At 47.3% G+C, this 10,036-nt stretch overlaps 1 pseudogene; it reads left to right on the top strand.

The window, feature by feature from the left end:
- The first annotated feature begins 7,627 nt into the window (after positions 1-7,627).
- LOC100727113 (olfactory receptor 4F6-like) lies at positions 7,628-8,616 on the top strand (annotated as a pseudogene).
- The last annotated feature ends 1,420 nt before the right edge of the window (positions 8,617-10,036 follow it).

Below are 10,036 nucleotides of genomic sequence, written 5' to 3'. Positions count from 1 at the left end.
CCCATCGAGCACGTTAGTTTCCTGCTCACCGCGTAAGCAACCCGCTCAACAATATAGTCTGCCTGGCAACTGATGATGTTAGCCAATCAGCTTGCCTTGCTTACTTTAACATGATTGGACACTGTATCCGTATATATACTGGTGCCACCCCTGGGGGGGAAGAAGAAGCCCGGAAGTAGAAGCCCAGAAGGAGCCGCGGGGAGCGGACCAAAGGAGGCTTCGGCTGGGAGCGATCCCAGGGCAGGCTGTACGGAGAAGGAAAATAAAAGAAAAGGTTGTCCACTGCCAGACTTTGTTGTGTGTCCTTCCTGCCGGCCAGGAGCGACATCGACATTTGGAGGCCCGCACGGGGACTGATCACCCCCGAGACGTGACAGCGGACAACGCTCCAGTACAGAGCTGCGAGACAGGTGAGTTGGGGATAAGCCTGGGCTCTGGGTGGCGCGCACCTACAGGGCTTTTAGACTCCCCTCAGGCTCACGCGTAAGTGGCGGATTCCTTGGGCCTCACGCGGTGAGTAACATATTAAAAGATGGGAAACATGCTAGGTAGCAACACTAAGAGCGAGGGTGGTTGTGGAGAAAGCTCTCAAGAGCTTACAAAAGTACGCAGGGTATTTGAGCAGGCCCAGTCGGGGAGCTCCCGAGAGGGGCCCGTCAAGGGGAACAAAGATGCTAAGGAGAAGGACGGGGCTCTAGCCTCGGAGTCGTCTGACTCCGAGGACGAGGGAAAGTTGAATGGCAAGGAGGCCAAAGAGACCAGCTGTCAGGAGCCTAAGTCGCTCGATAAGGAGTCACAGGGTTCTTTCCCAGCGTTGCGCCGTGAATTGCGCTCCGCTCAACTTGGTCTGCGGAGGAGTAGAGAGCTCCTGAGCGCTCCCCGGTGCGAGAGGGAGGCGAAGCCTTCCGCCCCACCTTGGGGGCTGTTCCCGGAGGCGATCCCTCGCCGCGAGGCGGCCGCCCGGGAGCTCCCTTCCTCTTCGCCAGAACAGGAAGTGATGCACGGGCCCCCATTTTCCGCCCAATCACGGCCGCCGTCTTATGCTCCGCCGCCGGCGGGTCGGTATTTTTACAGGCGGCTTTGGCAGGGGGGACGTTTGTCTCATGAGGTACATCCACCACCTGGGATAGATAGTGGCCCCTACGGGATATTTCCTGTACAAGTAGCTATGGGCCAGGGACGTAATGCATGGGAGCCTTTTGAGATAAAGCAGATTAGAGAACTTAAAAATGCAGTTACAACCTTTGGGCCGACTGCGCCTTACACCATTGCCATGCTGGAAAACCTGTCTTCTGGGCCCCTCACCCCCGCGGACTGGATTCAGCTGGCAAAGGCGTGTCTGCCCTCGGGTAGTTACCTGGATTGGCGAGCCTGGTACGCAGAGTTCTCTGCAGAGCAGGCTGAGAGAAACGCCAGTCGGGGAAACCGGGGGTGGAACAAGGAAATGCTTATGGGAGAAGGTCGGCACGCTGATGATCAGACTCAGTTCCCCGGCGCTGTCTATGAACAAATCAACGCCATAGGGCTCCGCGCCTGGAAGCAGGTAAGTGGTGCCGGAACAGCCTCCTTGTGTCTTTCAAAAATAATTCAGGGTACCACAGAGCCATTTGTTGACTTTGTGGCCCGAATGCAAGATGCTGCCGATAAGATATTTTCTGATCCGGGAGTGGCTCGACCGCTGGTAAGGCAGCTGATTTTTGAGCAATGTACAAAGGAGTGCAAGGCAGCGATAGCTCCTCATAAGAACAAGGACCTCAACGCCTGGATTAGGATATGCAGAGAGATAGGGGGGCCGCTCTCCAACTCGGGAGTGGCTGCTCTCCTGGCCGCGGCTGTACAGCAGAGGGGACCTCGCGGGTTAGAAGGGGAATGTAAGGCTAAAGGGTGTTTTGCCTGCGGGGAGCCAGGACACATTAAACGTCATTGCCCAAACAATGCAGATGCTAGGCCTCGCCCTAGGAATGAAGAACCATATGTTTGTGGGCGATGCAAGAGGGGATCACACAAAGCTGAGGAGTGTAGGTCGGTCTTTGATGCTCAGGGCAACCGTATTTGTGGACGAGATGCTAGAGAGCCAAAAAACGGCCAGAGGGGGCCCCCTTCACAGGCGGGCCCCCGCCCCAGAGACAGGACAGCTCAGGATGGCAGCCTTCAACAAGGGCCACCCCTGGGTCAGCAGGTGTGGACCTCAGTGTCGCCTCCAGACTTATATTAGTGCCTGATATGGGTGTTCGAGTGGTTGAAACCACCTTTAAGGGACCGTTACCTGAAAATTCCGTGGGTCTGGTGATCGGGAGATCCTCCACGGCCCTTCGGGGTCTCATAGTAGTCCCGGGGGTCATAGACTCAGACTACACAGGACACATTAAAATTATGGTTCAATCTCTTGTGGGTACTATGGTAATCAATAAAGGAGACAAGATAGCGCAGCTCTTGCTGCTCCCCAGTCTCCACAAGAGATTCCCCTCAAAGCAGAAAATTAGAGAAAGTCAAGGTTTCGGTTCCTCAGGGGAAGTCTTCGAGGGACTCCATATAATACTTGATAAAAGGCCCATGCTCTCACTTAAGGTCAATGGCAAGAATATAACAGGGCTCCTAGACACAGGAGCTGACCGTTCCATTATCTCTAGAAAGGATTGGCCCTCCAACTGGCCCACCAACACTGCAGATTACACGCTGCAGGGCCTGGGGATGGTGTCAGCTCCTCAGGTTAGTGCTTCAACCCTGCTCTGGTGTGATGAGGAGGGTCATCAGGGCCATTTCCAACCATTCGTGTTGCAGTTGCCAGTGTCTCTATGGGGAAGGGACATCCTCACTCAGATGGATGTCACGCTTACGTCAAACTGCTCCCCCCAGGCTAAGGATATACTCAGGAACCAGGGATATACCCCCGGCAAAGGCTTGGGCAATGCCCTACAGGGTCGGACATCCCCAATACCAGTAGAGAACAAAAAAGGTAGGCAAGGGCTGGGTTTTTCTTAGGGGCCGCTGAAGAAGCTCTCCTACCCACTTCGATCAAAATCACCTGGAGGTCAAATGATCCGGTTTGGGTACCTCAGTGGCCCCTGCCTAAGGAGAAGCTATTAGCCTTGTCAGAAATAGTCAGTACACAACTTAGATTAGGACACATTAAGCCGTCAACCTCCCCATGGAACACCCCCATTTTTATAATTAAGAAAAAGTCTGGCAAGTGGAGGCTGCTCCATGATCTAAGGGCGGTCAACGCGCAGATGCAGTCCCTGGGGGCGGTCCAGAGGGGGCTGCCAGCTCTCTCAGCCATCCCTCAGTCCTGGCCAGTTTATGTTATAGATCTTAGAGACTGTTTCTTCTCAATCCCCCTGCATCCAGAGGACACTCATAGGTTCGCCTTTACTTTACCCACCATTAACCAAGAAAGCCCTGATCTCAGATACGAGTGGATAACGCTGCCCCAAGGTATGGCCAACAGTCCCACTATGTGTCAGATTTACCTTGATTCCCTACTGGCCCCCCTACGGAAATCCTTTCCCAAGATAAGATGTGTGCATTACATGGACGACCTTTTGCTCAGCGGCAGGGACCCAGACATGCTAAATAATATGCTCGGCCAGTTGGTCGAGGCCCTGAGACAAGCTAATCTGCATGTTGCCCCCGACAAGATTCAGGGAGGAGAAATGGTGACCTACTTAGGTGCAAAAATCTCCCCTATGCTAGTCTCTCCACAGAAGGTCACCATTAGGACGGATGGCGTTAGGACCCTAAATGACATGCAAAAACTATTGGGAGACATTAATTGGATTAGGCCATATTTACATATACCAAATTCAGATCTCAAACCCCTGTTCGACCTTCTAAAGGGAGACCCAGATATAGCCTCCCACAGGAGGCTCACTCCTGAGGCAAGAGCTGCCTTACAGAGAGTGGAAAAAGCCTTAGGTGGGGCTACCTTACACAGAATTGAACCAGGGCGACCCTTTGATGTCTGTTTGCTACAGACTAGTCTACAGCCCACAGCGGTGATTTGGCAGAAAGGACCATTACTGTGGATACACCCTAAGGTCTCACCTGCAAAAGTCATAGAGCATTACCCGGAGGCAGTCGCTTCATTGGCCCTTGAAGCGCATGATAGAGCTGTCCAACATTTTGGCTCAGGACCACAAGCCATCCGAGTACCCTATACTGCCAGCCAGATCAAGACCCTGGCTGCCTGCATAGATACATGGGCCATTCTGAGATGTGTTTTCCATGGGGATATAAACAATCAATACCCTAAAGACCCTATCTTGTCATTTGTCACTCAGCACCCTATAATTTTTCCAAAGGTTACTGCCTCTGAGCCATTAGTCCCAGCAACTACAATATACACAGATGGCTCCAAGACGGGGATAGGCGCCTATGTGATCCTAGGCAAGCCCCCGGTTACCATACAATTTGAACCTGATCAGCCTCAGGTGGTGGAACTGCAGATCGTTAAAATGATTCTTGAACGGTTCTCAGAAGCCATTAATATTGTCTCCGATTCTAGGTATGTGGTCAATGCTATGCAAGTGCTTGAGACTGCCGGTTTAATTAGATCCACTTCCACAGTGGCTGGGCTGTTCCTGTCTATCCAGACATTGCTTCAGAACAGACACCATAAGGTCTTCACCACCCACATAAGAGCACATACATCCCTGCCAGGGCCCATGGCACAGGGGAATGCGGCTGCTGATACTGCCACTCGCCCGTTATGGATTTTTACCTAACACCAATCGAGCGAGCCCGTGCCTTCCACGATAAGTTTCATGTCAATGCCAGGACACTAGCAAACCATTTCCATGTTTCCAGAGCAGATGCACGAGATATCGTGCGACTATGTGACTCCTGTGCCACATACAAACCTGCCATACCGATGGGAGTAAACCCTCGAGGTTTGATCCCTGGTGATGTTTGGCAGATGGACATCACACATATACAGGAGTTTGGGACTCTTAAATATGTTCATGTTTCCACAGACACCTGTTCTCACGTCATATTTGCAACAGCAGAAACAGGTGAAAAAGTGTCTAATGTGATCAATCATTGCCTGGCGGCTTGGGCCGCATGGGGCAAACCAAAAATATTAAAAACTGATAATGGACCAGCCTATATAGGCAAAGCCTTCAATGAGTTCTGCAAAATGATGGAGGTTCAATTAAAACATGGTATCCCATACAATCCCCAAGGTCAAGGAATCATTGAGAGGGCTCATAGAAGCCTCAAAGAAATTTTACAAAAACAAAAAGGGGGAGTAGGCCAAGGCCTGGCCCCAAAGGCACGATTATCCATGGCACTATTCACACACAATTTTTTAAATTTAAATAATGATAATTGCTCCCCAGCCGTGGAGCACTGCAACCCTTCCCCCAACCATAAAGGGTGGGTGAAGTGGAAAGATGTCCTGACAGGACAATGGATGGGCCCGGATCCAGTGGTCAGCTGGAACCGAGGCGCGGTTTGTGTTTTCCCACAGGAATCGGGACGAGAATCACTGTGGGTACCGGAGAGACTGACATGGGCGACAAAGCCCTCGACTGAAGATCAGACCTGCCCTACCGGAGATCCATCACAGACCAACCAACAAGATGAATAAAAATAGCGGTAGCCCGAAATGGACAAGAAGATCCTCAGGCATATGCATGGCTCGCTCGCCTAGCCTACGACCGAGTCTAGGGGTGGTGAGCTTCCCACACTCCTCCTCTAAAAAAGTATGACATAGCTGGGTAGGAGAGTCAATGACGGGTAAGAGCGTACTCCCCCGGTGCGACTCAACCTAAGCCAGGCCCTACCCCATCCTGCACGTAAGCCGCTGGACTGTTAGATGCTGCCCAGGTCTGAATTTCTCTCCGAGGGGATTTCTTTACGGAGAGAAAATGAGTGCAAGCTTGTGTGCATCCAGGTTCCGTCCAGTTTGTGCCTGGCCCTAGAAAAAGGACGAGGGCCTCAGGGCCTTGGCGGACCATGGGACGGCCGACCAGGGTCTAAGCCAAGGACCTACGGTGGGCCTACACATAGGGCATAAGCCTCTGCACCCAGTCCAGGAAGGGCTACGATGCGCACATTCATAAAAAATAAAAAAGGGGGAGATGTTGGGAGCCGCAGCCCCGAGCCCGGTCGCCTCACTTGGCGGACGTGAGGCCTGTAGTAAAGAGTAAAGCCTGAGGTAGATTACCCCTCCCATCGAGCACGTTAGTTTCCTGCTCACCACGTAAGCAACCCGCTCAACAATATAGTCTGCCTGGCAACTGATGATGTTAGCCAATCAGCTTGCCTTGCTTACTTTAACATGATTGGACACTGTATCCGTATATATACTGGTGCCACCCCTGGGGGGGAAGAAGAAGCCCGGAAGTAGAAGCCCAGAAGGAGCCGCGGGGAGCGGACCAAAGGAGGCTTCGGCTGGGAGCGATCCCAGGGCAGGCTGTACGGAGAAGGAAAATAAAAGAAAAGGTTGTCCACTGCCAGACTTTGTTGTGTGTCCTTCCTGCCGGCCAGGAGCGACATCGACACTTTCCTAAATCCAAGTGTAATGGTCTCTTTAATTTTTCATTAATGATGAAATGTTAACATGACTTGGACAATTTTCTATAAATATCAGTCATGAAAAATTTGTAGTCTACATAGTATTTATTTAATTCATGTTTAATTTTTCATTCATAAACATCTTTTCTGATATTGTTTTTCCTAAGAGGTCATAGATCAAACTTTTGTAACACCCTTCCTGACCTGGACTGAAATGTTACAGCAGGATACTTGTAGGGTTTCCACATTATCTTCTCTCATGTCTCCTTTTATTCTCTTTGCAGGTACTCATATGTCACATTACATAGAAGGGCACTCTTCACATTAATCCCCCCCCCTTTTTATTTTTTCAATTAGTCAATTAGCTTATTATTGTGTAGTTACTATATCATTTACTTGCCTTTTATCACAATCATCTTTAATTAATCAACATTTAACTGGGCATGGTGGTGAACACCTGTAATCCTAACAGTCAGAAGACTAAAGCAGGAAGACTGCTGACAGTCAAGGTCAGCTTGGTCTACATAGTGAGTTCACAACCAGCCTGAACTACATAGTGAAACCCTGTGTTGAAAATTAAAAAAAAAATCAACACATCAAATATCTAAAATGCCCAACGGACACTGTGAAATTATTGAAGTATTAAAGGTAAATGGCATTTGAAAATCAACATAGAATGGAGATTAACTTGAGAGAATACATGAGAGTAGTGGCACAAAACATAGGAGCAATCAAAAGGGATAAAAAAGTAATGCAAAATCTCCGAGTTTTGGGAGTTACATTGGCTTAGAAACAAATTGTGTTGGCAACAACAGATCATTTCTGTTTCCCCTCATAATGCTTCTATGGAGTCAGTATTTTTTTTACCTAATCTTTTTCCCAGAATCTGAAATATTTTAGCAAGTTTGGGAAAGTAGAAGAGATGGCTTGTAATGATGAGTTATGCTGTAGATTTTACAACTAGAGTTCAAAGGGTTATGGAAAGTTGTTTTAGCTCTGTGAGGAAAAATTTTACAGTTTCATGCATAGTTAATGATTCCCTATAAAACTTGATTTTCTTTACTGTATTTTTCTGGAAATGTTCAACATAGCTCTGCACTCTCAGGCAATGGATGGAGCCAACTACCCTGTGGTTCTGGGTTTGTGTTCCCGGGACTCTCCAGTTTGTGTAGAATCCTGCTCCTTTTTTTCCTCTTTTCTTGTGTGTTCTACATGGCAAGTCTGATGGGAAACCTCCTCATTGTGCTATCTGTGACTTCTGACTCTGACCTTGACTCCCCCATGTACTTCCTGCTGGCCTCTCGTTTCTCAACTTGGGAAGGTGCTTTATTGCAGCTTCCAAATGATTTATGACCTTTTCATGAAACACAAAACCATTTCTTTTGGTGGCTGTATAGCACAGACCTTCTTTATTCATTCAGTTGGTGGCAGAGAGGTGCTGCTACTCATAGGCATGGCCTTTGATAGATATATGGCCATATGTAAACCTGTGCCCTGCCTGGTGATCATGAGCCCTCAAATGTGCTCCTTAATTGTGGCTACAGCCTGGGAACTTGGTCTCATCCACTCAGTAGCCCTGCCAGCTTTTGCTATAGATTTATCTTTCCATAGCCCCAATGTACTGGACAACTTTTACTGCGATCTTCCTCAGCTCATTAAACTTGCCTGCACAATCAACTGTAGTTCATGGTCACAGCCAGCAGTGGACTCATTTCTCTCAGGTCCTTCTTCATACTGATCATTTCTTACATCTTCATTCTGGTCATTGTTCAGAAACACACTTCAGCCATTTTATCTAAGGCCCTGTCTACTTTGTCAGCTCATCTGACTGTGGTGATTTTATTCTTTGGGCCACTAATATTCATGTATATCTAGCCCTTCTGTTCATCACACTTGGAAAAGTTTCTTATTATCTTTGATGAAGTTCTCACTTTTTTTCTGAATCCAATTATCTATACCTTCAGGAACAAGGAGATGAAGGCAGCAATGAGGAAGCTTTACTATTGGCTTGTGAGTTACAAAAAGGTCTCCAAAATGCTTAAAGATAATGGCAATGTAGGTCTATCTGCAAAGTCAATGGAGAAACACAGTGGTTGAAAATTTAGAGCACCATTGACTTTGTGAACTGCATACATTTAGGTATTTACTACACTGTCAATTGTTTCTAGTACTTTCATCAACACAGACAAAGGGAGCTACTTTTGGAGCCCTGTGTATTGTAAACTCTGTGCTGGGTGCTTAATATGAAGTACTTAATATACATGCTAACTCTGAGTAGTGAGTATATTTATCTTGTAATCCACAAATGAGCCCCCAAACTTGAGTTTAAAAAATGCAAAAACATATTTTAAACAGCAGCCCTGATTTATTTTATCTTGGGCCCAGTGACACAGTGCAGTTGGAGACTACAAAAGATGTGTGTCTCTCGCCTCTATATTTGCCACCTTCATATATATATCACTGTTTACAGAGTAAGGGGTTTGGACATGGATCAGGAGATAGGCTAATGGGGGAAGATCCTGTTTTCCTTAGCAGAGATCAGAGGAGTCTAGCAGTAATTAAAACCTTTTGTTATCTTAATTTAGCACATCTGTTATTTGTAGAGGGCAGCAATGGTTAACATAACAGTTAGGTCACCCAGAGGGAGAAGAGAGAAGCAAAAACTTATGCAGAACAGTTAGGGTCACATTACAGGTATTTTGGTATAATACAAATATAACAAAGCTCTTTTTTCTAGTGTACAATATTCCCCACTGATTTTAGTTAGTGAGACAAATCATTGATTCATAGGTATCTCTTTATAACCTTGTGTGTCTTTAAAATCATAAGCTTTTAAGATCTTTGACATCGTTTATCAACTTGTTTACAATACAAGGCCCAATAGGGGATTAACAAAAGTCTTGCAGCTGTCATTATTAAAGCTGTTAACCAAAAGGGGAAAGCAAACCAACATTTAACTTTACTCTGTTTCATCATATAAGTAACAATCTTTTTTTTAAAAGTCAGACAGAGGCCACCTTGGGGTCTCTATAAGGAAGAACACAAGATTATCAGTTATATTTGACAATCTTAAGCTTTAAAGAGTCCTTGGAGGGAAAGACTGTCTGTTTATCTGTAGCTTGATTGCCTTTGGAAGCTGGGACCTTTTTGAAGTGGGAATGATGAGTCTAGGAAGGCTTTTTGGCTATCATTGTGGGTCAAGAGATTTACAGTGATGTGGCTTGATAAGGACCAGTGGTGTCTCAGGCTCTACAAAAGGGTGTTTGTCCTCACAGTGGGCAGCAGTGAAATAACTGTTGGATGGAAGTCAGAACTAACTGAAAAGTCTGGGAGGAGGGACTTAATAAGATCTAGATTAGCTAAATCAGCTATTTTTTTAAAGAAACCTTAAGGATAAAAGGAAGAGGTCTCCCATATAAAGCCTCAAAAGGGGAAATACCTGCAACACAGGGGGTACATCATGCATGCAAAAGAGGAAAAGTAAGGAGACTCACCCAGTTCTCACCAGTTTTTAAGG

This window comes from Cavia porcellus, unplaced genomic scaffold, assembly GCF_034190915.1.
Source record: "Cavia porcellus strain 051 isolate PalLab524CR breed Dunkin Hartley unplaced genomic scaffold, mCavPor4.1 scaffold_6, whole genome shotgun sequence".
Classification (NCBI taxonomy): Eukaryota; Metazoa; Chordata; class Mammalia; order Rodentia; family Caviidae; genus Cavia; species Cavia porcellus.
The sequence above is the reverse complement of the archived record's forward strand: the minus strand, read 5'-3'. Positions and strand labels throughout refer to the sequence as shown.